The following is a 27,017-nucleotide window of genomic DNA, read 5'->3' as shown; positions in this document are numbered from 1 at the left end:
GGGGTGTGGAAGATTTTCATTTAAAAGTGAAAAACGACCGTTTAAGAAATACTCATTTGGCTAAAAATTAAAACTGATCAACTGTTATGTCTTTCTCTCCTCTTCTACTACCTCACTCTATTTTTGTTTCCTGTACTGCCTCCGTGCTAAACCTAATTTCTATAGTTTTGAACGACTTGCTACCAGTCATTGATTGCGCATCCAAATCGAAGCTTTACAATTCTCATTAATAGTTTTTCTGTGTTAAAAATCAGTGTGTTGTTTCAAAGTCAGAACTGCTCCTTTGAAATAGAAGTAAAGATACTGTTTAACCCTGTAGACATCAATGTTCATTTATTAAAGCGTCCAAACATTTAAATTTGTATTCTTTAATTCACTTAAGTGTTTAATACTTCACTCCTACACAGAACAGAAATTTCTTAAGGAATAGTCATCTCTGTGCACTATCTGCAGAATCATTTTAACGTCTACACTATCCTAAAGTTCTTTAATACTCATGTATTATTTGCAGAAAGAAAAACCGAATAAATAATACACCTCCTTTATTATGAAACGATATATCGACAATCAGCTTCTATTACAGCCAATAGAATGGATCAGCTTCTATTACAGCCAATAGGATATCTAGATGTATCTAGATATCCGGTTATGACATCTATGGAATACTTGAATCGATAATCCTTACCATTCTTCATATTTCTGCGAAATTCTGATACTACGTATGATTCCTGTGTAGCCTTTTGGTAAATTTTGTGGTTCTATAATGCTAGACGTCCCCAGATCATCCAGTAGTGTAACCGTTGACGCTTTTGTTTAACTTATTCTTAGTATGTTTATCTTTGGAATGGACAAGTAGGATTTTTATCCTAGAAACCCGAGATTTATCCCTGCAACTGAAAAAGCAATAATAAAACTGACACTCTTTCACACAACAATACGAGTTAATGCTTCGGAATTGCCTGCCGTAAGGTCACTTCAATTCCGCTTCAAAGTTTAGGTAAAAACACGGCTATGATGACCACTATCAAACTGTTTACAAAAATAAGCTGACGTTAAAAGAATTAATGGTAAAACACTTTAGGAAATAAATGGAGCTATTTTATTAATTACAGGATATATTTATTTTAATAATTGACATTTTGCAAGATTTTGTTTCGTATCCATAGGAGGCAGAAGTTGTTTTGTAGGTTTAAATAGTCTCAAATTATTTATTTTATTTATCAACAACACAACATCAGAAACAGTATTTTAACACGATGTTTCTTTCCAGATATCTCATTTACATTGAGTATTTATGTGTGTGGGTGTTTGTCTGCTGTTAGGATTGACATCATTATTATCAAACAAATTAACTGGAATAAATCGTGAGTGTCCTTTTACGTCATACCTATATGAGGAGACAATCGATTGTTACGGAATTCGTAGTATAGACAAATAAAAACAACGAACTTGGTTTTGTCAAACAGTTGGTTTATCATAGTATGCAGTCATCTAAATGTTTAATCTGCGTGTGCTTTTAATGTGCAAAACAATGTTTCATTTTTAATTATTAAGCAGTTTTGCATAAAAAAGAAATTCAACGAAGTTATCCTTTCAGTTACACAATTCATAGGAGACAAATTAGATTCTTCTTTTTTTTGTGGTGGGGGGGGGGGTTATTGTATTCATTTGGATTCACGTACACATTTTCCATTCACTAATTTGTATCCTGGCAGTCCGCAAACTATTTTTCTACATCTTTGCGCAAATGAGTCGTAAATTTCTCCTGGTCCACACCTTTCAGGTGTAATTTCGATAAACACTGGAGGCAGCGGTTCTTGCGAGAAGAAAGCTGAATATGGTTCCCGATCATTTCCGTAAATAAATTCCACCGAGAAAATTGCCACTAATATGACGACACAAACAGTGATGTGTTTGGTTTCCATCTTGTCCTGTGTTCCTGTAAAGTAAATTTGAAAAAGTTATGAATTTTGTATATCATACACTTTTATTACAGAATGATAAAGATGACCTTAACACTTTATATGATACACTAGAAATTTGGAAAAATTCTTAGCTAACTGAAAACAAATCAACATTAAATAAGATTATGATTCTGTAAACAACATCAATATTCCTTCTTTGATTTTTCAATTTCAATTTTCACTTTTATCACAGAAATAAGTTGTGGAGGTATTTAGCTGTCGGAGGAGGATATGGTAATTTCAAGTGTTTGACGGAATTCATACAAGATGAATGAAATAAAATGGTGTCCTATAGCACTTAATAAAAATGTGTTTATTGTTAAAGAACCTTACAGACATGGAAAGCCAAAGTTTCTCTTTTAAAAAAATGAACGGCAAGCTAAATAAAACTACAGACTACTAAGGTTGGGAAATTTATTTGGAGCGACTGATGTGGTGAAAATATTCCAAGAAATCTTTCTGAAGTCCAACGAATGGTCTCTGTGAACTTTCAGAAGAATCTGTAGCATGACACTTTAAGTATCGATTAGGAATCCCAACGACATCAATACAATTGTAATGATCCAAGACGTCTACTGGAAGATTTAATCCCACAAGATATTTGCGACGGGGGTACACTGAAGGTATCGTATTTCAATGATTAATCTTGGAATTACACAAGAGTTAAAGAGACTGATGATTAACACTGGACAGGAGTTGCCAATTTCGAAATATGTCCTCCACCCATGATTGACATACGAAGAAAATATGTTAAACACATACTATTTAAATACGTGCACCCAAGCCTAACGCACAGATACTTGCTGTGCATACACTTGGCATTGTCAAATTGTTGCAGAATACTGAAATGCAGTATTCTGCAACAATTTGTCATAGTGATAATTCAAAATGATCGTAAGGTTAACGTTTTACTCCGATGTAACATTAATGTTTTACGAGGAGAGGCTGAAAAGTTTTGATAAACACCTAGAACACAAATGATATAAAAGCAACCGATATAACCACAATAGGAACATATCTTAAAACCCCTTAAAACCTTTTTCCCGGTCCCAATTCGAATTCTGTTGTCTGCATGGACGTTTCGAGATTGACGTTGTATAAGCGATGAACTTCATCCGGTGTGAGAGTACTCTAAAACTTACTGGAGACCTGAAGTGTCTTGAAAAAGGGCCATGTTTGGTCATCGAATTTTACTATTTGGGCATGCATGTTTGTGACTGTAGTCAGGTAGGAGATGAACTTCATTATCCTGTGTGAGAGTACTGTTAAGCTTATTGAAGACTAAAGGGAGTAGGAAAATTTCTGTTTATCGCTAGAGCAGTGTCTCCGAAATGTGTTAAAAATATAAAACTACATAAAATTAATAAAAAAAATTGCAAATAAAATAAACCATAGATCGCCTACATTACAAAGATACTGCAGTTTGTATATATATATAAAAAAAGAAAATTTTCTTGTGTGGGAAATTCATAAGAGAAATAAGAAATGCAGTCACCAATCAACAGCGTATATTCGGTCAAAAGAAATTTAAAAAAATCTGTAAAAATGTCTTCAACAACGGCACAAGTAATTAACGTAATTACTGCGTCTCTCATATAACACTACGCTGATTGTCTTACTAGCTATAACTTGTCATAGCATGCAACAATGGGTAACTTTAATACAATAATCCCTCGATTAATGCGCCCCCGATTAGTGCGTTTTCGATTAGTGCGTCATTTTTCTTCGATACCCAAATTCGATAAGTGCGCCTACATACATCTTAAAAATAAAAGTTACAGATTTTACAAAAAGTTACAAAATTTTCTTTCTATACATTTTTATGGCTAACTATTTTAAAAAATCAGTCACCAGAATGAAATAATTTAGTTACCGATTTAACACATTTTACAAAGTTATTTTTAATGGCATACTACACTACTTCCATGTACACTATGTTCCAAATTTTTACCACCAAAATTTATGTCGTCTGTTAGAGTACTCCCAAAGATTCGAGATCCTTCGATACTTCTGCGCATGTCACAAAAAGGAGAATCCATTCCGATAATAGGATAATCAATCCTTCTTCTGGGATGAGTTGTTTATTATTACACGTCGGAAAATTAACTTCTCTTTTATGATCATTGTAGTTTTTAAAGTGGTAACTATTTTGCTTGTATAACAGTTGGCAAATTTTATCTATAAAGCACGTGATTTCGCGTGTTGGCGACCAATCAGTGATAACCATGAGTTAATTAAATCTCATTCTGAAGAATTGAGTGATTCCGACCTGCTAAATTTAGATGCACAGCTGGAAGATCCCGAAGAATATGAAGAAAATTTAACCACTAATAGTCAGCCAAAAGAGATTTCACAGAAACAATTTTAAATATTTTTCGTACAATCGAAGTTTTTAAGCAGCAATGCTTAGAGACTGACCCTGATGAAGACAGAGAGAAGCAGTAAAATTTGCACAAGAATAGAAGAGGCAATAGGGCCATATACCTTCGGTTGTATGAAAAAAGAAACAAAATGGCCGCCAAACTACGTTAGCTCAATTCTTTGTTAAGAAGCAGAATAATAAAATTTATATTCTGAATATGTTTTATTGTCTTTCAGCTTCATGTGTTTCCTTTAATTAGGTCCTGAGACATACTCTAATTCTTTTATAAAAAATTAAGGTTCAAGAAAGAAATTTGAGGAACGAATTATACATTTTCCCATAGGATGTTATATTCGATTAGTGCGTTTCGATTAATGCGCCTGTTTTTAAGAACGCATTAGGTGCACTAATCGAGGAATTGCTGTATAGCATTTCATTTTTTATTCCTGAGAAATATATTTATTCGCTTAATACTGTTAAATAAAAGTCTAAGATAACAAAAATTAACTTTCCTTACCAGAAACTTCGAAATTCAACTTCTTCTTTACATACAAATATCTTCTTCTGAAGAACGGAGTTTACCTGTTCCTGCTCTACACATACTCGCTTAAACAGAAGTGAGTAATTGGATTCAATCATCTCTCTATATATACACCGAGTTTGTCCTTGAAAAATATCTCGTTACACCGGAAAACTGAAAGCGTTCTTAGAAGAACTGCGCGGTGGCGTTGTGGACCGCGTGTAATCTCAAGGCAAAACGGCCGAGTTAAACATGACTTCACAGACAAATAACGGCAAACACCATCGCCATTAAGAAACCATTGATTGCTTAGACATTTCAAAAATTTATTCAGGAAAGGAAAAAAAAAATATATAAAAGTTTGCTTACTTAGGATTAGGAGTAAAATAATCAAGTTTATAAAATTACTTGGTAACCCTAATATATATATATATATTAGGTGTTTTGTTTATATTAGCTACAGCACCTTGAAAAAAGAAACAACTAGAATCACCGTTTTAAGTTTATGCGTATGCCCGCAAAATATCAAGCAGCTTTTCGAAATCAGTCCAGAAGTGATAAGTAGGAAATCCTCATTCCCGTAGTGTTCTATCCAGGCCTTTCTAACTAAAAGGGTATCGGCCAAATCGACTGTGCAACCGATTGGGCTCTGTTACAATTTTTTTTGACGAATTGTCATTAATCGCAGTGATTGTTTTCTTTACAAGGTGTGCATGTTTGTAAAATACAGATTTAATTCGCATATTGTTATCATTGTTAATTAAAATTATATACATTAATATATGAATAACATGTTTTCAGATATATTGTTTTCATGCCCACCAAATTTGTGTTTTTTATTTACGTATTATGTATTAGAGAGAGAATCATTTCATCTCATACCATACGACAAGATGTATTTCGCATATTTCGGATCCTACCATGTGCAAAGATTCAGAGCGTGTCTGAGTAAATCTGTGGCATCTTCATCGCGATGTCAAGATGCCACATTCAGCTGTAATGACAGATTTCCAACTTGGGATGGTATTTGGATGTCACATCAGTGGTCTTTCTGTCCTTGGCATGCTACCCGTCTCAATATATCGAAATCCACCATTGCTTATGTCATTCGCAGATGAAAAGTTGATGGTGCAACGACAGAAGGACTATTTTACACGATCGAGTTTCCAGTAGGAAAACGATCTGGGAAGCCACCGGCAATCACTGACCGAGATCGGTCAGTGATTGTCAGCTGTGCCTTGAAATGTCCGAGCATCCCCGCCTCATCAGCGGTGGAACTTGCAGTTAGCCTGGAAAATGTTGTAGGGACATCTATCAGCACTAGAACTCTCCGCGAGACTTAGGTTAGAATGCAGAGCGGCTGAGAACAAGCCACACATCACCCTCTCAACTCCAAGCGACTTTTGGACTGGTGTCTTTTACATTGTTCCTGAACTGTAGATGATTGAGAAAGGGTTCTGTGGAGCGACGAATTACGCTACAGATGTTTCACTGATGGTCGTGTTTAGATATGGAGATTAGGCGATGAACAGTGTAGATGCGCCCAAAACCCATGACGTCTGATAGCTACCTGGACATCCTGGACAACTTCATGCTTCCGACACTGAGGAAGTACTTCGGCATTGAATCTTGCATGTTTCAACATGACAATGCTCCATGCCATACTGCCTTGCTTGTCCGAGACTGGTTTCCATAAAAGAACATTGAAGTGTTGGACTGGCCAGCTCAGACCCCAAACATCAACCCTATCGAACATCTTTGGGATGAATTAGAACGCCAAAGTCACTCCAGCCCACAGCCGCCGTCATTATCATCAGCAATGGAGGGGGGAGGGGGGAAGCTTTCCGCGAGGAATGGAAAAGCATTCATGTTGCGACGTATCAGAAATTGGTTGAGAGCATACTCTAAAGAGTGTTTGCTGTCATTCACGCAAGATATGTCCTATTCGTTACTAGAAATGCAACTAAAACGTACATGTTTGACCAGAAATAGGCGTTCAACTCCTTTTGTCAAAATAGTGAATATTGTTACCATAGCATCATAGTGAAGAACAGGTGCAATAATTTGCAATCCAACAGTACAAATAAGCTCTTGTCACAGGCAACATAAAAAGGCACAGTCAGAAGCAAGGACTTCCAATGGATGCACAGAGATTCATAATGGTATAAAGCTACGAGAGGAAATATCACTGTTTCTTGAAAATAAACTGCTAAAGTGATTTTCAGAGAGAGAGAGAGAGAGAGAGAGAGAGAGAGAGAGAGAGAGAGAGAGAGAGAGATTGAAAGAATTGCTTATATGAAAATGGAATAATTTTGTCTGATCGGAAAACAGAGAAGAAGACCTAAGTTGAATAACTGAATTTAAAGCATATTGTCGACGGTTTGGGCATTTTATGAGCAAGAACAGAATCAAATCAACCAGAAACAGTAGAGAAGTAGCATAACAGATAATGCTGGAAACTAACAAATTCGAGCGAAATTTTGAAGAACTTGTTCAAGAGTATTCACCTTCCGAATTGTGCAGCTTGGACGAAACTGTTTCATCTGGACAAAAATACCCGAATGTTCACCCCCTACGAAGGATGAAACTCTGCTAGGACATATGGCACAGAAATATTGCTTAATGTTACGATCCAATAGCTTAAGCGATTTCAAAATGAAACCACTCATCTATCATCATAGGAATCTGAGAGCATTGAAGAATGTTTAAAAGTAATAATAGAAAGGGGTGGATATCTAGTGAAGAATTTCAAGATTAGTTTCTAAATTAATTTACTTCAATAGGAGAATAATATCTTGAATCAACTTTGAAATTAGTGCAGCCGATTCGACACTCCTCTGCTGCATCCCCTAAGAGCGATATTCGTGACTGTATCCGTGTGTGTTCACAGGGCCAGTTTGCCTGTTTGCGGGATGAAAAACCCCAGATAAAATGGGGGAAAAACCCTGCTGTCCACGCCGAAGACCGGCTAACTTGGCATGGCTATGGATGAGGAAGATCCTTCAGCTCCTCACTTCGTTGACGGGAATCGAACCTAGGACACTCCTTCCCCAGGCATGTGGTTGCGAAGTGCATAGCCACTAGGCTTAACGTTCGACCATGCTTATGCAAATTTTTAAAAATTAGAAAGAAAAATAATAAACCATTGTAAATTAAACATATAAATAAATAATTTTAATCATCGAAGTGGAAGGTACGTTTAATATGAATGATGTTTATCGACCTATGTTGATTGGCTTATATGAATTCGGACTTAAAAACATTACTGTGTAGCAGCTACGAGAAAGAATTTTGAGTTTTAAAAATTGTACGTAAAGACCCTACATAACCGCACGTCACCTAACATCGCATTTTTTTTTACTGTTAAACAAGTGCGTGGTGTGTATTTGTATGTACACTTGGTGTGTACACTTGGATAAATTTTAGGTTTACGTGTGCTGTGAGAGAGAACATTTATGACTGAACAAAGGTACAAAAGTAAAAACTCATGCATAAACACTACATCTAAGAGAAGAAAATTATAAAGAAATATGAACAAATGTCATATTCACTTTACAATAAGTAACACTCAATTGCCGCATTGTGATCAATTCGTAGTCTCAGCCTATACAAGTTATTTAGTCAATACTGCATATTAGTAGCATCCTTGATTGCTTTGCTTGTCAGTTCTACGTCAGCCAACAATGGAACGCCTCCTGTTAGGCCCTTTCAAGTATCATTAGTATATAGATGGAACAACAATGGACCAAGGACTGCTCTCTGGGGAATACCAATAATCACCTTAAATCTGACACTCACATCCCTCTAGAACACTTTCTGTTCGTCAGCCGCCTTCATATACAAGTCTATAAAAGTTTATATTGCAAATGTTGTCTAATTTGTGCAACAGCCTTTCATGTGGTATCCTGTGAAATGCTTCATCAAAGTCTAACAGACGTAACATTATCATCATATGCGAACAAATTGCTCACACATGAACTACCTATAGAAAACCCAACCCATTTCTATGCTAACTTTTTTAATACCATCACCACAACTCCAGAGACGTCAGAGATAGTGATAGGTCAGTAGTTAGACACAGTTTTTGCACCATACCTCTGTAACAAGGCTTTCATACATTCTTTCGAATCCTGTGTGATCTATTCTGACTAATACTCATATTATAAACTAGGTCAAGAGTCCACCCAGTTCATCAGAAAGTAACAAATAACAAATATTTAAATATAGCGCACAAGCTATATTTAAATAAAATATAGCTTGTGCTCTATATTTTATTTAAATACACCGCACAAGTAGTTTCGCCTTCTTAAAAGACTTCGTCAGGTGCATTACGTGAACAATAGCGAAATACAAACAAGCAGTGCGAGAAAATAGCCATAAATTATAACGCCAACTTATTGACATTTGAAGGGCGTTCCGTACACGCCTTCATGATCACGCGAATGCCAAAGTTGGATAGAAACGCAGTGACATTCAGAGAGATTAGTGACGTTAGTATTGAGATTTACTTGACTGAGGACCATTTCCTTACATTCGACAATTCGTCTTTCGAGTTCGTCATAGCATCTAAAGATGTTCTCTGGCTTGTTCCCATTGACTGGGTGAGTGACAGAGTTTTCATCGTTAGAGTCAAAAGAATTGAGGAGGTGAAAAGGAAATAACCAGAACTAACGCAATAAGTCAATAGAGATAAAACTTTTTTTTGATAATTTATCCTTTAAAAGAGGTAGAACTTTCTCTGTAGGCACATTCGTAAAGAGGGAAGCGACATCAAAACTAGGCATAATTTCATATTTTTGAATATACATACACTGGAAACAATATCTTCAAAATTCTCGAGGAAAGAGCAGGTCGAACCGGGTAAACATTTTAGAGTTTTGGCCAAACATTTTGAGAGCTTACATGTCTTCTACAATTGGTCTAAATGGAGTATTTTCCTTGTGAATTTTTGACAAGTCACATAATCGTGGGAACAAAGGATGAAGTGAACGAAGCGACAAAAGGTTTATCTCAAAAAACGTTTTATCTCTATTGACCCATTGCGTTAATTCCTTTTTAAAGATACTATTTGCAAACAGAAATTTGGCTTAGCCATGAACAATCATTTATCTCCCATACTAGCAAATTTATACTTATAAACGTTTGAGAAAAAATGTATCTCTTCGTTCCCATTGAAGCGTAGGTTATGGAAGAAATATTTGCATGATATTTCTTCTGTTTTTAATCTGGAGTTATGGACCTGCTTCCTTAAATAAGTTCTTAAATCATATCAACAGTTAAGATGGAAAAATTTAATTTATTTAAGAATTAGAAATTGATGACACACTCCCTTTCAACTCACCTCCACAAACCCATCATTATCCGCCTCAAAAACTTGGCATTACTCTAGACTAGGCAAACGTGTTCGCACCCACCTCTGTGAAGAAAAGGATATCACAAAGAACTAGAGTATCTTCTCACAACCTTTAAGAAAAATGGTTATTCTAAACAGCCAGTAAGTTACTATTTTATCGACCTTCTCGCAGTATTAAAGACAGAATACTGCAAAAGGCTATATATATCAGCTCCTTTTCTTCCGAGTTAGCTAAAGGTCTCAAAAATTTAAAATCCGGACTTCTTTCACTCCTCTACGGAAACTCTTCGGCGTTTACTGTATTTGGTGCAACTGCAACATTCCCTATTTTGGTCAGACTGAAAAATCCATTGAATAACGTCTGGAAGAACATACGAGGGACATCACACATGGCAGAACTAGAGCCAGAGTTCCTTCTAGTCTCGTCCTCAGTTTTGCTGACACTAACGACGAAAAATATATCACTCATTTTTAAGGAAGTCGTCCTAAATCCAGTACGTCTCCACAATGAACTCTGACATCTCGACATTGGCTATAATTTCTGATTGTCACTGCGCTGCTGCACAACTTTGGCGTTCACGTGATCTCATGAATATATATATATATATATATATATATAATTTTAATTTCTTTAATTGCACACACACACACACACACACACACACACACACACACACACACACACACACACACACACACACACACACACACACACACACACACACACACACACACACACACCAGTGATTCCTACGATGTAATTCAGGTATTGGGTATATCATTATGTTTATTGATATTAATATGTTAGTTGGATTATTTATTTGTAATTTTGTACTGTTTCATATGTTCCATGAGAAACAAATTCTTGAATAAAGTGAGAAATTTCTCCATGTGTTAAGAAGAAATAATAAAATTTAAACGGAAAACCTCAAATCGTCACAGTGAGCTTAAAACAAGTACGACTGAAATGGCGAGTTGATAGAAACGATGGTGAGTATGATACAATTTTCGTTAAATACATAGAAAGAAATCCTTTTGCCTCTTCACTTACATTTAAATCTTCGAAGTCACAGTACGCAAGTTCAGTCTGAAGAGAGAAAAGGACGGATATTGAATTGATGACATTCAATAAAATTCCTTATATTGAATTACGTTTATTCTGTATGTTCATAATTACCAAAAATTAGAAACAGATCAGTTACAGAGATATTTCTAACTTTTAATTGACATCTGGTGATGACGTAACTAATCTCTTTCACGGATTGCATCTGATAATGCAATCAGAGGAAGAGATTACTGAACTATATGTGATTCACATCTTTGCCGAAGTTTTGGGAAAATATCTGCTAGATAAGCTGGTAGAGGAAGTTACAACGTTCATCATAGATGTGATAGACGGTCTCATCCTTTCTTATAGGAAATTGCATCCGGAAGTGATAACACGAGCACAGAGATATGACGTCCATGGAACAATAGTATCCTTTGATTCACTTCCCGGCCATTCGCAAATTTAAGCACGCTTTCGATTGATGACGATCGCCAGTTGATATTTTGCAGGTGAGTCGATTTTATTCACTTTATATTATAATGTTACTACTTTTAAATAGTAATATTGTTAGAGAGTGAACATATTTGTTCAATAAGAACAACAAATTTTCAATATAATGATTTTATTTTATAAAAAAATCCAGAATTTTATGAAGTTTTCATCTAATGCAATTTTCCAACTTCTTTTCTTACTCATTGTGCCTATTGATAAATGACGTTTTCCGAAAAGCCAGTAATTTGGCAAATTTTTCAGGATCGAACATGGTCCCGGAAAAACTAAAATTTTAACATAGTACTGAAGAAATTGTTATTTATATATCAATTTCAATAATGAAGAAATTTTTATCTTATTTATCTGAAACTTAAGTGTCTCTTTTCTAAGTTTACTATTACTAAATACTTAACGATATTAAATTTTGCTAAAATGTTTCGGCCCTGTTCCTACCAATTATTCGAAATGACGTTGCTGCATCATCATTTTCATTTTTAATTGTTCAATTTCATTTTTAATTGTTCAATTTCATTTTTAATTGTTGAATTTCATTTTCAGTTTCAATTTCATTTGAAGTTTGCTTTCTGATCATGCATCGAAGCTCCGTAGAAAGCTTTTGGATCGATTAGAAAATAATTTCTGAAATATGCTCCGTGTAGCGAAACTCTGAAATATAGATTTCTTCGACTTTCTCCATCTCTTCTTTATTCGATCCAAAATCATTTGCATTTCCTGAAAATACTGTACGATAACATCCGCTTTCTTAATTTCCCAGTGCAGAATTATGTTGCGTTCCTTCATGTCCAAACTCGAGTCTGTTCACCCGAAGAGCATCACACGGTCAATGCTAATTCTAATACAAGATTTGTGTTTTTTTTTTTATAATCTGTTTCTGTAATGTAATCTGTTTCTGCAGTAATTGACTTAAATCTATCGCTACGTGTAATGGATATCACACCAATTTATAATCTATGTCTTTAGAATTATGTAATAAACTACGTGATTAGAACAAATGACATAGTTTATAAAGAGAATTTTCTATTCCCTACTTCGGTAACCGCATTGTGTCATAGTAGTAGTTTTTACTGATCATTGTGCCTGCATGTGTGTGTAATGAATTATTACGTTCTTTGTTGTGAACTGGCTAGCACAGATTAAAATTAGAATACATCGCTGATTTTTCTTCGCAAAGTTTACATGCATGCAGTTGATAGACCTAGCCCTCTGGTTACCATAATTATGTCATGTTGCGTATTTGTCATGACAGTGCTTACATCTGTATGAATGGATACGGCAGCTGTGTCAATTGCGTATTAGAAGATCCTCCTTCCGAGAGGTAGCTGAGTTAGGTTGTGCACAAATGTGGAATACAAGAAGGAGAGAGAGAGTGAGATAGAACGAGAAAGAAAAACTCTCGTTTAGAGCTCCTGAAGGTCTCCTGGTGCCTGAGTACACCGCGAGGATCGCGGAGTGCTCAGACATGTTATTTAGTTTTTGTTTTGGACGAAATTCTAAACCATTTCTACGATGTCAATCCATTCCAATTTGTTTTAGTTTTTCTTAGTAGAGCTTTATGTTCACACACACACACACACACACACACACACACACACACACACACACACACACACACACACACACACACACACACACACACACACACACACACACACACACACACACACACACACACACACACACACACACACACACACACACACACACACACACACACACACTTTTGGTTCAACGGTACAAAGGTTTAAAACATTGGATTAGTGTGATTTAAAAAAAAAACAATATTTTTAATCACACTTATTTAAGTGTCATTCCTCTTTAAATTGTGATTTTTGATCACAATTTAAGAGGAAAAAACTGGTGAGTATTTCCCTTTCGACTGTAAATATTTAGATATTTAATCTTGCGAAAAATACCTACATACTCTGGTTCAACTTTAGGAGACTATTAATTAATTATAAAATAAATTTAAAAAAAATCTTTCAAGTGAATATCATTAAATGCATATCTCATAAAACGAACATAGAAAAATAATATGAATAATAAAGGAAAGGATGGCGCAAATTAATATTATATATAGTTAATCCAAAACCTGTTCATGGTAAGAACAGATTTTGGATTAACTATTTGACTTCAGGTTAAAAAGGCAGTTATGCAAGGAAGCCTACTTTCTCCTCACCTGCTTGTTATCTATGCTGAGGATATCATGCGTATATCAATGGATGAGCATAAGACAACAATTACTCTTGGTGGTAGATTGATCAGTAATCTAAGATTGTGATACAGTTCTCGGGCAAATTCTTGTCAATTATAGCGAGTAACTAAGTGCATCAGCTCAATCCTAGCAAGACAATTATTATGGTTCACACAAGAAATGCAGAGAGGGAAGCTCGTTAGAAACAAGCGACCTTAATCGGGAAAGAATTAAAGAAGTCAGCGAGTGCGAATATCCGGGATCCATTATCATTGTGAAGAATTGCTGTTCAGAAGACGTCAGAATAAGATTAGAACTGGCTAACACAACAGTCAGAGAATGTGTACAATCTGGAAAAAAGGATTAATTTCCAACAGTAAACAAATTGAGGATTATGAATGCAGTTGTTTTTCTAGCAGCGATTTATGGATGTGAGAGATGGAACCTAAAGACGTCTGAGAGGAAAAGGATAACTATCTTTGAGATGTGGTGTTACCGAATGCTGTTGAGGATACAATAAACTAAAAGTGAAGCAAATCGATGGCTGCTAGAAAGGATCGGAAGAAGAACGTTGGCATACTTTAGACACAGATTTCACAAAACAGCAATGGAAGCTAAGGTTCTTGAAAAAATGGAAGAGGTGGACCGTTAACGAAATAGAGGGATGGTCAGTCTGGAAAGACTTTCAGAGAGTGGAAGACTATAGAAAAGCACACAACAGGAGGAACGGAGGAGGACTGGTGTGGTGCATCATTGCGTATTTAGTATACGATATCTGTTTGTGTCCAATGAATAGATGGACGGGCGAAGGTAAATTGTAATTAACATTAGAAAAATAAAAATACAGCTAACATATAGTAAAGTTAAGTGTGTTCTTTGGATATTTAACCGTTGGTTTGAGGCTTTTCGGGTATGTAAAAAAATGTAAAACAAAAGTTCATTTAATTCAGACTTTTAACCTAAAATTATCCCGGCTCTATAACAAGAGGCATGAACCAGTGTTTTCTTTGTATAAGTAATCATTGCATGTTAGATAATGTATTTAAGGAACAATAGCATGTCGAAAAACATCTACAGTGGCGATCAAATAATTAATTATTCCGAACAAGCCAAATTTTTGTAAAGTTTTTGGTTTGATTTTCGTTTCGTTCACAATAGTTTTGGTTTTGGTTCACTATTTTGTGAACCAAAACGAAAACTATTGACTGCTCTTTGTTTTATTTGTTTTAATATCTCTATGATATTTATTACTAGTGTTGTGCAGTTTTAATAATGTAAACAAGTTGATATTCTATAAATCGGATTCATCTCCAAGAAAGCGCTCAAAAATATTTCTCAGCACACATCGATGACTCAAAGGCAAATTGCCAATGAGTGTGGTGTTAATTTGGGCTGTTAATGCGATTTTAAACAGATTTAAGAGACAGGAACACTTTCTTGGACTTCTCCCGCCCACCTTCAACAAACTCCTAAACACGCAACTAAACAGAAGTTCTGGGGTTATGTTACAAATGACGGTCCAGAATCACTCGTGCTTGTTGATGGTATTAGTAAAAGTGATCAATATGTATTGGAGGAACGAGTGGTCCCACAGAACCAGAAAAACAAAGAACTCATCTCCAAACAAAATGAAATATATTTTTTTGAAAATTTTATTTTTATATCATTAAAGCAAATTTAGTTATTTTTTTTCACAAAAGGATGAGAACGTAGTAATATATGAACCATTCTTGAGCGACGTCGACGCACGTAAATCGTAGAAGTTGATGCCTTTTTTAACTTCTGCTACACCACTTGTCCGAACAAATCATTCGCATACTCGACCATCCCTTCGTTGGAGAAGAAGAATATTTGTTGGAATATCCGCAGCATTTACTTGAACTCCAAAGTTATTTCTTTTAAAGTGACTGAAAACTACACGTTATTCCAAATTGAGAGAATGTATCGCAGATAATGAGATCGTTCATAATATGCATTTATGCTTATGTACTATCAGCATTTCCCAAGTAAAATGTAACTCGATATGAACGTTACAAGGTGGTACTACTAAATGAAATAAGACTGAAAAGAAATTTCTTGTCTTCTTGAAACCAAAGATGTGCATCTTCGACTGCCCCTGCCAGTAGAGTCAGAAAATTTCAAATAGGCAAGCTTGTCTAACCCATCGTATGCGAGTGTTAGGAAAGAAATCTTAACTTCTCAATTTTTAATTGCTTTCACTCATTTTTGCGATTCTTTTGAAAACTGTTCAGAAATCAAAAGCATTGCACAAGCACGAAGTCCTGAAAATATTTATTTGCACTTTTCATGACCTTGTTTGCTATTTACCCAAACTAATTGAAAATCGACATCTGCTTTTGGTGTATTTCGAAGCTCAGAATTCTCCTTCGATTGTAGTATTGTCAGCTGTGATTTCATTTGGTTTAAAAATAGCTTCTATCCTGTGTTATAGAGACAGAGACTCTCATTTAGCTATTAATCATTAAATTTGCCAACTATTTGATGACCCATTCACCGTACTGTTGTACTCTGTTCTCAACAGATGCCATAGAAAGTGTTCTCTTAAAAATTAAGGCTACTGCGCCAAGCTTAACCGTAATTAATAATCTACAAATATATATATATATATATATATATATATATATATATATATATATATATATATGATCAAACCACAGACGGTCTATTATTCACTTCTAGGGAGTAGCAGGTGATGCTGATTGCACCCCTTACTAGTGGAGAGTGAGTGGGCATTCAATCTCTGCTGGTAGCCATTCAGATATCTCTGTGCAAAGTTTAATACTCATTTTTACGCGGCATCCAATGAATGTGTGGCCAACAAGTGCTGCACTTGTGGTCCCTAAAGAATATTCTTTGTCTGAAATAGAAAGAAACTTACGAAAGGTTTTCTTGATTTTAAGGGACGAAATACCCACCTTCTGTGGAAACAAAACTCTCTTACCCCTGCCATACATCGACAAACGGTGGGACTGTTCAAAGAAACGCGAAAGTGATCCTCTCCTAAAAGACTAGAATCGAAATCAGAACGTTCTTTCTTTGGACACAACAGAGTTAGTCGATCTCTGGCACAGGCAAGCGGGTTTTTCCTCCCGGAAACTCGGGTGTTTCGTCCCGTAAACTCAAGAAAATCGACCGTAGTACCCACATTATTTCAGACAGTGACATATCTTGTTAGGGTTAGGGACCAAGAGATGGCAGCACTTGTTTTCCAGCCTCTTCATCGGCGGCTGCTTTAATTAGTGATAGACATGGGACAGTTATCTCTGATTGGCTACCTGTGGAGATTGAATTGCCCACTCAGTCTCCAAAAGCTGGATAGGGTATAAGGGCCTCGCCTACTCCCTATTAGGGAATAAAAGGCGTTAGTTGATTTTTTTAATATAATTCTCTCTCTCTCTCTCTCTCTCTCTCTCTGTTATGTTTAACACGCGAATGTTGGCTGCGTCCAGCGCCATAAACGGAACCGAGAACAAGCAAATAAAGAAAAATTACCTTTTCTAGATTCTTTAATTTTGAGAAGGAGAAGAGGGCGAAAGAGAGAAGAAAGCAGAAGGAGGTCTCTCTCTTTCTCTCTCTCTCTCAAGGTATACTGTAAGCCCACCCATACATGTCGTTACCGACATTTCTCTTCAATACAAAATACAAATTTTCAAAAAAAAATTCAATGCAAAATACAACGGGAAAATTTGGTATTATACACACGCTGGAAAAATGGGCAATCTCCATTAAAAGAGATGAAGAAACACTAAAAGAAGAATTACATTCTCTTCTCCGATGTTCGTGAGCGAAGGATATTCTAAACAAATGGTACATAAAATGTCATTCTGTACACCAACCCCACAACAAATGCCTGACATTTTCAATACAGTGTTGGTTTCCATCCTTTCTGTTGGGAGTCTTGCCCTCCAAATCAACGATATCCTGATATCTTCTGACACAGGGGCTTTCAAGCCCATTATATAAGCTATACGAGCTCTATTCGGTTCACCTATGAACTACAACCCTTTCATTAGACATCCTGCAATTTACAATATTCCACGTTCGTTTAGCTTTGCTTACATAGGGCACACATCTACAAGTTTGAAAGGAGAAAAACGTAGCATATTAGAGACGGTCATAACAACAGAGCAGACAGCTCAGACCTTTCGTTTGCACTTCTCCCACATTCTCCACAATATTGAATATAAAAACTCCAGAAGCTACCTTCTGTGTCTTAAAAAGAAGGCAACTTCCGTACTCGCATCACCAAAGATTCTGCGATGGATGAGAGAAAGTTTCTTCCCTCTCAAGGCACACTCAACAGAAACCAGGGAATGATTTTATGTGATATTTGGAAGTCCTTGTTACATTTTTCCAGTCGTCAGACTTTAATGTTTCTTGCAAGTGTCATGCATACCTACAACAATGACTGACCCGTGCTAGCTTCCACGCTGCATGTGTTTCAGTTTTAACTTTTGTAATGTTTTCATCATGTTCGATTTTAGTTATATAATGGTTGATTTTTTGTCTGTTCCTCATAATTAGAAGCCACCAGCATATGTGCGAAGTCGGTTTAACTATCTATATTATCACTACTTTGTTATAATTATCGTAACTATCTATATTATAATTGACACTATTAAACCCAGTGTCAGCTTCAGTACAACAATTTACCACAGTTTTTTTTTTTAATATCCTTTATTACCAACTTTTACTTTATTCGAACACATTTGCAAGACTATATGCACTGACTTGCAGTAATTATAGGACGTGGGATTTGGTTTTTAATACAAATACCATTAAATCCCCATCTGTGCAACATTTTTAAAAATCAACATTTTTTAGTAAATTCTGTGGGAAACCATTTTATTTCACTTATCTGCAAAAAAATTCGTTCATGACCATTAGCGTTCCCTATCTTCGTCTATCCAAGCTAAATACCTTCAAAGTCCCCTTCTTGTGATAAAACTGAAAGTTTAAAGAAAAAGGTTTTAAGAGAACACAATCAACATGTTATATTGTCATGTTTGTTTCATTTCACTAAGCTTAGGTTTTCAAATTTTCTTGTTTGGCTTGTAACTAAATAAATATGTAAATTATCTTTATCTTCCTAAAGTTAAAGATTTTATATATATATATATATATATATATATATATGTGTTTTTTTTTTTTCAAAATTCATTTTTACTCGGTTGGAATATTATAAAAAAGGTGCTTCACTACGCTTCCAAAACTTCGTTCATTACTTAGCAAACAGAAACAAAAACATCATCCTACTCAGTTTCCAGGAGTGTACAAGATTTTGTGTGATTGCGGAAAGCCATACTATGGACAGACTGCTAAATCCATCCTTCTACGTTTGGATGAACACCGTAGAGATATCTCCTATAACAGGACTAGAGCTAGCGTTCTCTCTAGCCACGTTCTCTTTTCAGCTAATTCAGACGAAGGTCGCCAGCACATTGTAAACTGGACTCAAACTTCTAACATCCATGTGTGCTACGATGAACTCGAAAGAAAGATTGCTGAATCTAGGGGAATTTCTCTAGATTCCTCTCATATCAACAACAGGCTGAGTTACAATCTCTCTGATGCACACGTTGCTTCTGTTCAGTACTGGCGCACTCGCGACAGCGCGTAGTATTCGGTTGTTTGGAACTCATACTTGCATTTTTTTTCAAACACGCTACTGTTTTTTATACTTGTTCTGTTAGTACAATTTTAAGTCTCTGTAATTTTTTATATACGTCTTTGATTGTGATACCTGAGGATGTTCATGTAACGAAACTAGTAAACTAGTAGTATCTCTTTTAAATATATCTTGTCATATTTTTATCTCTCGGTAACAGTCATTAGTCATTAAACCTTTTTTATAATATATATATATATATATATATATATATATATATATATATATATATATATATATATATATAATTTAAAACTTTTAAAATTTATTTTACAGGACAATAGACTACGATGGAAATCAAATACACCATTCTGTGTGTTTTGTTATTAGCTACAAATTTATCGGTAGCAGAAATTATCTCCACAAAGAGTCCAGTCCGGATCATTTCTTATCCTGATGGTACTTCTATACTCGGTGCGAAACCATTTATGACGTGTAGGCCAGGAGAATGGTTTGACAATGCCTTGAGAAAATGCAGAAGACTACTATGGGTAGCAGAAATTATCTCCACAAAGAGTCCAGTCCGGCCCATTTCTCATCCTGATGGAATTTCTATACTCAGTGCGAAACCCTTTATGAGGTGTGGGCCAGGAGAATGGTTTGACAATGCCTTTAGAAAATGCAGAAGACTACTATCGTGTCCCTTTCCAGGTTACATCCGTGAGAATGGGAAATGTGTACCTTCAGGCCATTCGAAATAAAAAAGACTGCCAAACGGAAGCAGTCCTCTTATTTCGTGGAATTTGTCAAAGAAAACTCAAATATGTAGAGTAAATATAAAATAATTGTTTACTTACTGAAAATAAACAGTACTTTCGTAGTCAATGACTTTATTTCTAGTAAAAAAATAATGAAAAAATCATTAATTTTCAAAATTAATTTATTCAAACATAAAATTATATTAAATTAATACTGCTGTTTTCAGACGAAATTGCCAAACTTTGTACATCTAAATAACTACCCATAACTATGATATACAAAAGAATTGACCAAAACAGATTAATTATGTTTAATTAATCAAAGATAGTGATAAATGATTCTAGTTACGTTTACGAGAAAATAATGAATCAACACTTTTCACTCCTCCCTTCCACATACTCCCTCTCTCTCTCTCTCTCTCTCACACACACACACACACACACACACACACACACACACACACACACACACACACACACACACACACACACACACACACACACACACACACACACACACACACACACACACACACACACACACACACACACACACACACACACACACAAACTTTTATCAATATCAACTACAGAGGAAAGCTGTGTTATCCATACTGAATTAATACAAAATATAAATAATAATAATAAAAATCAGCTAACTTTTTTATTCACGTATAGGGAGTAGGCGAGGCCGTTTTTAGCCATATCTAACTTTTGGAGACTATGTGGGCAGTTCAATCTCCACTGGTACCCAATCCGGGACGGCTGGCCCAAGACTATCACTAATTAAGCGGCACACAGTGAAGACAGACGGCTCAACAAGTGCTGCCATCTCGTGGTCTCTAACCCCAACACAATATGTATTTAATGTCTGAAAATAGTGTGGGTGTTCTACAGTCAAATTTATTGAGTTTACGGGAACGAAAAACCCGAGTTTCCTGAAGGAAAAAACCCTCTTGCCCGTGCCAGAGATAGACTACCTTGGGAAATGCTCAAAAAAAGGCTTAAAAACTTTACTCTAGTCATCACCTAGATTCAAAACAAAATCTGACATCTACTGAGCTACAGAGGCTCATAAAAAATTTCTATTTTTTTCACAAATGGAGGAAACTATTTCTGCTCGAATTTAGTTTCGGGTATTAGCGAGTATCATCTCCATGATTTTTAGTGGACAGTGAGTTTTAAACGACATTGGATTCCTAATTCCTAAATACTAAATAGCATTGCTCTCTGAAGCAGCATGAGTTCTACTGCTGATGTTGAAGCTGCATGACTAAAAGTCGAATTTCTAGGGAAAAAAGAAAATCTTTCTTTTCATGCAATACAGCAGTCTATTTGGCAACTGGCTGAAGAAATTCTTCAGAAAGTATACTCCAGTCAGTAGCCATCAGTATTATAGAGGGTGGCCATAAAATAACTTTCCCTCTGTGGAGGCATCTGTAGCTAAAACCAATAAACGTAACGAGAACAGATTTTATACTGAGACGTTTGAAGGCATGGGGAGATGATTTCAGCGAAAAAAATATTTAGTACCAAATGTCGCCGATAGGAAAATTTTGGCGTTGGCGGAGCCAAAAACAAGCGGATAATGACATTAAAGGCAGATAAAATTGAATAATAACATTTCGACGGTGTAAGCGACAGCCGCGTCACTCATTCCAGCTGGATATGTGACGCGTTACAATGATAATAATAATAATAATTATTAAACTAAAACAACAACTTGCTAGAGACACAGAAATCAATGCAGTGATTGAACTCACAGGTAATAATGTTCTATTCATCAGAATCAGGATCCCCTGAACCAAATACACGATTTTCAATGTGAGGACCTTTCTTGTGTACAACAAACTGCATCCGGTGTGCGACATGCTCTACAGCGGAGTGGAAGGAGTCGGATTGGATGTTCATAACAGCTCGTTTTATGTTCACTTTCAAGACATGCAAGTAGGAAATGCCAACAGCATACACAACTGATTTCAAATACCCCCACAGCCAAAAGTCACATCGAGTGATGTCCGGGGATCGTAGACCTCGACCCCCGATAGAACTGACTGATAACCCTCTCATTACTGAAATGCTGGCGTGAAAGGTGCTGTACTGAACGTTCAATGCGTGGCCGTGCTCCATCCTGCATAACAATTATGAAGTCCAAACGCTGTCTTTGCTGCAATGCAGGAATGATAAAATTTTCCAGCATTTGTCGATAATCTCTCCAGTACTGGAGCAGGTTACAGGACCTGTAAGGCTAATACGCTCAAAAAAGTATGGTCTTATTATGAAATCGGCTGTGAAGCCGCACCACACGGTTACTTTTGAAGAATGCAGTGGGACTTGCTGGATCGCTTGGGGATGTTCAGATGCTCAAATTCTGCAGCTGTGTGTTGACCGACCCATTCAGATATAAATGAACCTCATCACCCCACAATATTCTCCAAATCCAGTCATTTTCGACTTCCATTCGGGCAAAAAACGTTAGCGCAATGGTCCCGTTCTTATCATAATCTGCGGTAGTTAGTTCTTGAACACGACTGAACTTATCCGGAAAGAAGTGAAGCATTTTCCTTATGGATATAGCTCGCAAAGTTGCGCTTGGACCAGTACTGGTTCCTGTGTCGTCGAACACCGCAGTAGCAACGTCTGTTACTGTCTCTTCTTGTACTGCTTTCCGTCCTCTGCCAGGTCTAACTCTTAGTGATCCAGTTTCTTCAAACTTCTTAATCATAGCTCTCAGTGCTACAGCTGACATAAGATCAGTACGCAGGTTATGAAGCCTTCTAAATTCCTTGGGCACAATTCGTCAGTCATTCGAATAACTGCCTGCATGTTCCCAATTCCTTTTTAAGTGGAATTGCTGGAGCAGCTGTCACGTACGCACAATAAAATTTCCATAATCCTTTTTACCTGCATTTACTGCAAATATTTGACTGCTTTCGGCTCCTCCAGCGCCACCATTTCCCCTGTCGGCCACTTTTGGTACTAAAACTTTTTTTCGCAGAATTCATCTCCCCATACCTTCGAAAGTCTCAATATAAAATGTGGTCTCATTCCGTGTATTATAGTATATTATAGTTTTAGCTACAGATACCTCCAAAGTGGGAATGTTAATTTATGGCCACCCTGTAGAAAATCTATTTCTTTGAGGTCGGGATTTGATTAAGTTTTAAGAGAAGTTTATTTCCTCAACAGATATCCAATCTGATTGATAATGACTAGTTTGCTTATATTGTTTGATTCCTGCTTCCTAGAAAAAAAACTTAATGTTACCTTACATAAAACTAACAAACTATTCATAAATCACTAATGATTTAGCGAGTCTCAAACCCACCTGATTTCGTTATTGAAAATTATTTCGACCAAACGGGAACTCTCAAGGTCTTCCCCATACATATTTTCCAAGGCCAAAATACTGTTCGAAATACTCTCACGAAAATCGATTACCGATTATAGAGCCATGTAGCAACACAAGGTGTGTAGGAACATTTTGCATGTATTTTTCCCCACGTTACCATATTTGGGAAAACATCTGCAGAATAAAAGCGAAACGTGGAATTTCTTGGAAAGATCTATACCAATGCAGGGATTTTATATATATATATATATATATTTATATATATATTTTTTTTTTGGCTGTATGCGATTTTGTTAACTTTCATTAACTTTAGCGAATCAATCATTAGACCATGATTGATTCGCTAAAGAATTTATAATAATCCAGTTGAGGATAAGTCTTCTGGCAAAAATACATGTACATGAAAACCAAATGGAAGTAACTATGCTATTATATAGCAAATGATAAATGCAAGAAATAGAAAAAGGAATGCTTAATTTCGAATAACGAATTCATACATGTTCATTATCCTTAAACATGAGATTCGTAAGCAGATGATGTGGAAGAAATATCGTGAGAATAAGTATGAGAGGAGTTATGAAATACACGAAAGCTTAGGTGAGAAAAGTTACCAGTATTGTAAGAAATTTAAATGGAGGAAGAGGAACTGGCTGTCCAGATTAAAGGCAATCCAGAAGAATTTTTATCGTTATGCTGGGAGTAAAAGAAAGAATGAATAAGGAAGAAAAACTTTAGTGAATGCAGACGGTACCTAAAACAGAGGCAGATGAGGTAGGTCAATTCATGAGTGATCTTTTCACCAAGATCTACTAACCTTGGGTACGTAAGATGCTGCACAGCGCTCCCACTACATTTGATGAAGAGAGAGAGAGAGAGAGAGAGAGAGAGAGAGAGAGAGAGAGAGAGAGAAATATGAAGGACGTTCTAGGAATGTTATAATCTGCATAAAAACAGGGCATTTCGAACAGATGGGATATCAGCACGTGTGCTAAAGGAATGTTGAACCGAACTGGCTAAGCCAATGACAAGTTTCCATATTTTGAGTCTCAGTTCAAGAAATTCTACGTTAATGGAAAGAAAGTATGATAATCCCATCATTGCACAAGGCTAAGTGAAAGACTGATGTGGCTAACTTTCGACCAATCAATATATTCGGAGAAACTGTAAATGAAGTCAAGAAAAAAACCCTCGTATTGAAATGTTTTGGGAAAATAATCAATACTTTGCAATGAGCAGTGTAGGTTTGCAAAATGGATGAAATGAGTGTTGTGCTGATATTTTATAATAATGTAAAGACTGACTTGGATAAACGGAACGAAAACAGAAAACACTACAAGTATGTTACTGTTGGACTCAAGTAGTATATCAAAACGTATACTAAGATAAGGATAAGTGACGTCATTCGCTTTGATCTAGTGTGGAATTCTGGGTAATGGTTCGGTTATGGAATTATGGGTGACGGATCACATCTCTTTGTGACGTCATGTTGTGTCTTCTGGTTAGACAATGAAATTCTGGGTAATTGTTCACATATGGAATCCTGGGTGATGGTTAGGGATAAGTAACGTTATTGATTTGCATTTATTTGCAGAGGTGGATTCTAGGTAATTGTTAATTCTGGATAATTCGGTGATGGTTAGAGTATGGAAATCTGGGTGATGGTTAGAGTATGGAAATCTGGGTGATGGTTAGAGATAAGATAAGGATAAGTGACAATATCGATTTTTGTTTGTTTGCAGAGGTGGAATCTGGATAATTGTTTGCGTATCGAATTCTGGGTGATGGTCTGTTGAATCCAGTTTCCCATGACATTAAGTTTCTTTTGGTTCAAGCATAGAATTCTGGGATGTGACGCCATCCGTTGGTGACGCGAGGTGAGCCTTTCGTTCGAGTGTGGCATTATGGGTAATGATTAGAGATTGGAATTCTGGATTTGTCATTAGGTGGTAGTTAGACATTTTCTGAAATAATTAATTACTGGATACCAGTGGTGTCCTCCCCCCCCACCACCACCACCCACAAACCCATACATACACTCACATTTTTTTTTCGTTCCCTGCATTAATTTCAATGTAGTGTGAACACATAGCAGTACGAATTTGGTATTTGAAGTGTATGTGATAATTCATCCCTAATTTAGACTATAGGAATTTTTAGTTTAGTGCCAAGAGAATGTGATCACGAACAGACAGGGAGTCAGGTTCCATCCCCACTCTGTTATCTGCAGAGTACGATACATTTTGTAAACGTTTTCTTTACCAAACTTTTTAAGAGTTTTAGTTTGGGTTAAAATATCTGCTGTCTCTCTCTGTTAAATCACCAAATGTTTTCAGTCGTACTTTAATTCCAAACTGTTGAACAAATATTCTAATCTGATGCAGACAGCTACGGATATAGCACCGCGTGAAGGGTAAGAGTCAGATATTAAGCAGATAAAATAACCTTACTAAGTTAATTACTGTGTATTCTATGAATAATAATAGTAAATGAATTTCATTTAACCAAAAGATAAATAGGTAGTCTGAATAATTGAAACATGTGCAGAACGAGACACCAATTTCAACAAGTGAATGTGAATGTATATTTAAATAAACAAATATGTTCCTTAGTACAACAAGTAGGGGTAACAGTTTCTTTGATAGCATGTTAAAATTGTAGGTCCTCCAGGACCATGTTGGATTCTTCAAAATTTTTAGATTCCCAACTCCTCGGGAAACACTATTCATCAACAGACATAATGATTAAGAAAAGAAATTGGGAAAATTGTGTTGAATAAGAGTTAATAAAATTTTGGATTTGTTTATAAAATAAAATTATTATATCATAATTATTTTACTGATTATTTTTACATACTTCTAAAAATGTTTATATTTAATAAATTATATACAAACATTACTCTAACAATATTAGTATTTTTTTTTATTCGTGCACTTTTTTGTTTAAAAATGCGTATAGTTATTTTCAATATAGTCTTTATCTCAAAAGTAACAGCAGTATTTTACTATATGAAGTGAATACAATCCACTCACCTGTAAAATATCAACAGTTGATTGTCAACAATCAAAAGCGTGCTTACATTTGCGAGTGGTGGGAAGTGAGTCAAAGGATATTCTTGTTTTATGAACGTCATATCTCCATGCACCTGTTATCACTTCAGGATATACAGTTTCCTCTAAAAAAAGGATGAGAATCGCTATCTCGTCTATCATGTACGTTGGAATTTCCGCTACCAGGTAGTGGAGCGGACATTTTTCGAAAATTCGCACTTCGGCAAATCCCGTACAGTTCAATTATCTTTTTCTTTGATAGCATCTGATAATAATATAC

At 35.9% G+C, this 27,017-nt stretch overlaps 1 long non-coding RNA gene across 1 annotated transcript; it reads right to left on the bottom strand.

Moving 5' to 3' along the window:
* Window positions 1-1,082: 1,082 nt before the first annotated feature.
* On the bottom strand, window positions 1,083-26,820 carry LOC150096847 (uncharacterized). The gene is made up of 3 exons (XR_016549837.1): window positions 26,720-26,820; window positions 20,438-20,476; window positions 1,083-1,939 (listed from the first exon to the last, which is right to left on the bottom strand). It is a non-coding gene; the product is annotated as an uncharacterized LOC150096847 (long non-coding RNA).
* Window positions 26,821-27,017: the final 197 nt, after the last annotated feature.

The sequence above is a fragment of the Typopeltis vanoorti genome, chromosome 18 (genome assembly GCF_054136105.1).
Source record: "Typopeltis vanoorti isolate ZY-2024b chromosome 18, IOZ_Tvanoo_1.0, whole genome shotgun sequence".
Taxonomy (NCBI): domain Eukaryota; kingdom Metazoa; phylum Arthropoda; class Arachnida; order Uropygi; family Thelyphonidae; genus Typopeltis; species Typopeltis vanoorti.
This window is presented reverse-complemented; position numbering and strand designations above follow the sequence as displayed.